Raw genomic sequence first — 6,547 nt, forward strand, 5'->3', positions numbered from 1 at the left:
TTTAAAACCAATTGCAAAAAAACCCCATTAAACGTGGTGGGAGGATGTACCCATAGGACCACTTTACAAGGAGCAATGAGCACTTGAAAATTATCAATATTCCTTTACATTTAGGAACACTTTGAGTGCTCTGAGTGAATTAACGAGAGGGAGTAAAGAGCTAGGTAAATATGTAAAGTCCATTCTGCAGTTAGTTTTCCAGAGGGATGCTCAGTTATATAAGGAAGGGAGCAAAGGTTAGAGAGCTAGAGTCCAGGTGGTTCTACCCGGAAGGTTTTCCCAGAACAGTGGGGAAGAAGAAGAATGCCTTACTCTCTGGACTGGCTGGAAATGCCCTGGCCTGGCGCTTCCCTGGCGTGAGGAGTGTCACCATCCCTCCCTGCTGTTCCCCTTCCCACCCTTGCCCTTTCATAACTCCCAAGGAACCTGAAGCCCTCAAGCCAGTCAGGCTCACTGAGGCTCCGTGTATCTCCCACGATCTTCTCTGACACATGGAAGAAGAAGGAATATTTCTGAGTTCGATGATTTGCTTCTAGTTCATTTAAGGGTCAACAGCCAAAGGTGGAAAAGGGATGTAAAGACTAGATCCAGGTGAGGCAGTGGCGACGGCGGCGGCGAGAGGATGAGCAACAAGTTCGACGCATTGAAAGATGAGGACAGTGGAGACCACGATCAGCATGAAGAAAACAGCACACAGAGAGATGGTGAGAAGGAAAAAACGGAACGAGACTAGGCTCAGAGCAGCAGCAAAAGGAAGGCTGTTGTCCCTGGGCCAGCAGAGCACCCCCTGCAGTATAACTACACTTTCTGGTACTCCAGGAGAACCCTTGGCCGTCCCACCAGCTCACAGAGCTACGAACAGAATATCAAACAGATTGGCATCTTTGCCTCTGTGGAGCAGTTCTGGAGGTTTTACAGCCACGTGGTACGGCCCGGGGACCTGACAGGCCACAGTGACATCCATCTCTTCAAAGAAGGAATTAAACCCATGTGGGAGGATGATGCAAATAAAAATGGTGGCAGTGGATTATTCGGCCGTGGAAGGGCTTGGCATCCCGTTGCTGGGAGACTCTCATCCTGGCCATGTTGGGGGAACAGTCCATGGTTGGGGAGGAGATCTGTGGGGCTGTGGTCTCTGTCCGGTTTCAGCAGGACATTATTTCAATATGGAATAAGAATGACAGCGACCAAGCCACCACAGCCCGCATCCGGGATACGCTTCGGCGAGTGCTCAACCTACCTCCCAACACCATTATGGAATACAAAACCCACACCGACAGCATCAAGGGTAATTCAAGCTTTCGAAATACAAAAATCACATTGTGAAAGTGCACAAGCTGGCAATAATCCTTTTCTGTATGTGTGTGTTTGTCCGAAACGGATGGGAGGTCTCCGGCTGGCCCTTCCATCTGCTCGCTGAGGGGACGTCCCTGAGCCTCGTGCTCCCCTTTTGCACTCATTCTGGGAGAACGGATTCCACTAGATACCCTTCAGCATCGCTGACTTTATAAAGCAGAAAAAATGGAAAACGTGACTTTGTAATAGACAAACTTTTTTTTTAATGGGGTTCTGTGCGGGGAGCTCAGCCTTTCCTTTTGCTGTGTGCTGTCCAGATGCCTCCCGGGCACCCTGTCGTGCTCTCCTCTGCTGTACGAAGGGCGTCGTGACCACGTGTACAAGCCAGAGCTGTCGACTGAGCGTGACCAGTATTATTAATGTCTGTGCATCCAGGAAAAGCTTTTCGTTGGAGAGTCCCGGAATAGCTATAAATACTGTCTTCTAGATCTGCCATTAAATTATTGGGACATTTTGTTTAAAAAAAAAAAAAGACTAGATCTAAACATTGTTAAGGTAGAAAACTGGTACTTTGAGAGTCTGCATTTCTGCATTCAAGGGTAGAAATGGAAATTTACCTTTGGGGCACCCTAGTCACTTTTGAAGAAACGGTTAGGTGGCCCTTCCTCCATGATGCCGGCCAGTATAGTGGCAGGTGACCTTGTTTTCCCATTTTGGAATACCTGGGAGGTACATTTTGTTCATTGCTGTATCTGTAGCACCAAGAGCTGTGCCTGGTGCAAAACGGGTAACTATCTGTAGGAATGAATGAATGTTTGATCAGTGGACGTAATTCTCTTAGGCTGCCAAGATGTGAGGGCCGGGAAGCACATCTGAGAACCCTGCATGGGAACTTGACACGCACTTTTTAAGAAGTTATATAATTAATAGTGACCGGAAGGAGTTGAAGTAGCACTCTTGGCACCACAGTTACCGTAGGCACTTATGGCTTGACCTGAGGCCCTTGCACAGTCTGTCACACTGTTTCCATTGAAAATGCATCTGAGTCCCAAGAATTGGCTTATAAGCGACCTTGGGAAATACAAGCCAATCTTAGTTGAAACCTGCCTGAAACTCTGGTTCAGCTGTGGCCGTTTAGTAATATGTCCACAAATAAGGCGTTGCTGGGAAACCCACTGGCCTTTATTCTTGTGCTTTGTTCCTAGCAGGAAGCGTTGGTGTAGTATCAGGAATGTAGACTTGGACTTTGTAGACCACTTTGCAGCTGTGGCATTTTCCTAAGTGTCCCAAGAAGACCAGAGGATCTTAAATGGGCCAGGGAGAGGTCCTTCCTGGTATGTTAATACCTTAGATGCTCTGGCTGAGCAGAGTGTGACTCAGAAACACCCGAGTGGCCACGAGCAGTCACGAGTTTCAGTGAGATGCAGATGAACCAGAGAAAATCAGGGTAACATCACAGAAGATCATAAGGTTTGACATGAGGCTGGTTGATCAGCTCTGAGAGATGGCTGGGCTGTCACACACAGCAAATAGCATTGTTGCATAATGATGCAGGTTTGAAGGGATATTCTCTCTGTAGGCTCATTCAGGCACCCCAACTTGTTTTCCTGGAGGTTGGGGTTTGTAAGAAGCAGGCAGTCTCAGATGGCATCTGTGCTGAGGCCACAGATATGCAGGCAGAAGCCTGGCACCTTGTTCTTCTGCATGAGGACCCTGGGGCCTCAGGGGAAGGTGGAGAGTCTAAGGCCTTCTGGCCATAAGACAGTGCCATCCCGCTGATGGAGGGGCTGATATCAGCTCAGAGAGAATTCCAGACTGACTGCTTCCTGGAACATGAAGAAGGGGCTAGCAGGTCTTGGCAGGACATAAGGACAGTGTTGTAATATACTAAGCAAGAGAGAGATTTTTAAGTAGTAGGAGAGGTTATGCAATCTCCACTAGGTTGTGGGGAATCAAGGTAGGGTGAGGGGCAGCACTGACCTCTTCCATAAAGGCAGTATCAGTGGTCACTGTGTCCCCTATCAGGGGCTCCTCTGCTAGTGTCCGGTTGCAGTGACACTTGTAGCCTCTTGTGTGGGGAGGGAGAAAGCCATGAAGGGCATTAACCAGCCTGAGCAGAAAGATGACACTGGGTTAGCTTCATTTTCAGGTTGGCTCTGCTCAAGCGGTGACAAAGATAAGCACTGGTAATGCCAAGTTCATATCCCACCAGCTTGTTACCAAAGTGAGAAGAATTTTTCCCTTTCCCAGGAGGACCAGTGACAGTTCCAAGGCTGTTGGTGCTCACTGGCTCAGCATGAGTCAGGTAGTGTGACGGTGACCTTGATCAGCTAGGCCAGGGGCAGGTAACTACTCTCAAGCCCTTGGCCTGAGACTGGGGGAGAAGTGGTTCTCTAAGAAAAACTGAGTTCCCTTCATCTAAGAAAAGGGGATGAGTGCTGAGCAGCAAAAAAAGTCACATTTCCACACATTCTGACTTGAAATGTGTGACTGGGTGTAAGTCAAAGCCAGAATTTCAATGAAGAACCGGTTACCTAAGGTCTTCAAGTAGCTGCAGTGTGCCTAGAAAGTGAAGGGGTTTCCCTGACCGTCTCTAGAATGTTTCTTAAGAAGTAAAGTATGCTCGAGCACTTAGCACTGGAAACTAATCATGTGACTAACAAACAAATGGACTGGAAACGGGGGGAAGGGCAGGCAGGAACGTAAGAGAGAAGGCTCATATCCTTTCAACAAATAGGCAGCATTACTTAGAATAAAGGAGGAAATGAGGCAAGAATTGAAATAATGAAGTGGTTATTTTTTTTGGCAAAAAAAATGGTGCAACATCTGTGTTAATATTTAGCCTAAAGAAAACCCCAGTAATTTCCGTTATTGTGATGTTATTAGATGACAGCGACATTTTTTTATTTCTTCCTTATCATTTTCTAAGTTATGAGTTAATCTAATCGGGCACTCAGGTCCTTCTCCATCAGGTAAAGTCCCTCTCATTCTTCAGTGGTCCCTCTTCGAAGGTACCATTCGTGTACCTTCTTTCCAGATTCACGCAGGGGGAGATCCTTTTTCTCTCTTTCTTGTCAGCTTTTCTGCTTTTGTACATACCACTAAGATAGCACTTGTCATGTTGCACTGTGGTTTTTCATTTGTTCAAAAAGTTCTTTCGGGCAAGACAGACTTGAGGTACATCATTTGACTTCTCTGAAAGTCAAAGGGGGAATAACAGTTCCTTCCACAGAGAGGTGCTGTGAGAATTCAATTAAAGAAGCTGATGCATGAAAAGCACGTAGCATGATATCTGGCACATGGTGAGAGCTCAGTAAATGTTAGTGCATTTTAGTATTAATTCTCATTGAAATAATAGTTATTATTATTGATATGTATTTTACCAGATGATGAGTTCCTAGAGGACAGCGGCTGTTCTGAGGTCATATTAGATACTCTATATATGTGGAAAGAAAAAAAGACAGGGAAAGGAGGGGAGGATAGGGGAAGAGAGGAAGAGATGGAGGGGAAAGAGGGAGGAAATAATAATGGGAACAACTAAGAAGGGAGCACTGCCAGGTTTGTCCAGTGAAGAAGGATCTTGAGAACGTTTGTTTTATAGATGAGGAAATGTAGGGGCCAAGAAAAGTTAAGGAGCAGGTCTAAGACCACGAAGTGGGGCTGGAATACAGGCTGTCTCCCGGGGTTACTCGTCACAGCCCCTGCTGTTACCGGATCAGCTTTTTGTCCTCTCCATTTTCCTTAGCAATGCCACGGCATCCACACGGCTTGATAAACCTCAGCTGACCTCTGCCGCTGGGAGAACAGGGCATTTCCTATCCACCCCCAGATGCAGACTGAGGAAAACGTAGGTACTTGGTGGGAATTTTTCAGTGTCTCCTGTGAAAACCAGAAGACAGCCATTAAGGAGTAACACGGTCCTGGCCTTAATGTGGTTGGCTCCAAGGGATCAAATCCTACCTGCACCCATACTGAGGATCACTGACTCTGACTGCAAGTGATGAGGCAGTTAAAGAAATACAGTGTATGTCCTTCTTGAATATAGGTTTGGACTGAACTGCCTACAAGGATTACTGCCTTCCTTGGGAAATGGGCTTGCATTTAGCTGATATAAGAGCCTAGACAGGGTATCTGCAGCTCCTTCTAGAGGGAGTATCAGAAAAGAAACCCATTCCTGTGTTTGGGTGGATCCGGTTCCTTAGAAGTGAGTGAAAACTAATATAGAGACTTGCAGGGCATGCTTAAGAGGGGATGTAGGAATGAACTTGAGAAAAAAGAGCCACACTGGGTGTTGTAAGGTCTGTAATATATTTCAAAATATTTCATCACAGGCAGTGTGCTCTCATGCATGTAGTTTACATTATACTCTAGGTACAATCATTTGCCCTAGTCGGGAATTCACACACTAAGGTGGCAATCCAGCATTCTAATTAGGAGGGCTGTATTCCAGAAGCAGCTACTATAAGAGCTTCCACGATCTTTATCTCTGGTCAATAGCAGTTGCTTTACCAGTTGACATAGAAATAGGTTTCCATTGATGAAAGCAGTGGTTTTTTAATTGGCATAATGGATGCTACCAGTGGGGTTTCAATAGTGAGATTGCTAGTTGTAAAGATATGTGGATTGTCTAAAATATTTTAGAATAGCCCTTGCTTGAAAAGAGTATCAAAAACCAGATAGTTCGGTAGCTCTTGGTGAGCTTCCTGTGTCCAAATTTGAATTTAGAAGATTCTGGTTGCTCGATAATTATTGTAAGATTAATTGAATTCTGCTCCTAGAATATTGTCACATTTTCTGACATGATGATGTGATGTCAGGAGCTATAGCAGCTTTGCCTTGACTATGAAGGACGAAAGCCAACATGTTGAATGTTATTAGTTATGTAATGCTACCTAACAAATTACCCTGAAATTTAGTGGCTTAAAACAACAACAATCATTTATTACTTTCCAGTGGGTTCTGTGAGCCAGGAATTTGGGAGAGGTCCTGGCTTTGGTGTTTCTCATGAGGTTGCAATTAATGTTGGCTAGAGCTGTAATTATCCAAAGGCTTGCCTGGGGCTGGAGGACCCACTTCCAAGATGCCTCACTCATATGGCTGGGATAGTGCTGTCTGCTGGAGGGGAGGCTCAGTTCCTCCCCATGTCAGCTTCTCTGTGTGGCCTGAGCTTCCTCACAACATGGTTCCCAGACAAGCATCCTGACAGAGAGAGCTCCAAGGGGAAGCTGAATCCTTTCTGTGACCTGGCCCC

General features: G+C 45.9%; 1 pseudogene; it reads left to right on the plus strand.

Annotated features, from left to right (window-relative positions):
* Positions 1-597: 597 nt before the first annotated feature.
* On the plus strand, positions 598-1,751 carry LOC132516070 (eukaryotic translation initiation factor 4E type 2-like; annotated as a pseudogene).
* Positions 1,752-6,547: the final 4,796 nt, after the last annotated feature.

Source organism: Lagenorhynchus albirostris, chromosome 2, assembly GCF_949774975.1.
Source record: "Lagenorhynchus albirostris chromosome 2, mLagAlb1.1, whole genome shotgun sequence".
Taxonomy (NCBI): domain Eukaryota; kingdom Metazoa; phylum Chordata; class Mammalia; order Artiodactyla; family Delphinidae; genus Lagenorhynchus; species Lagenorhynchus albirostris.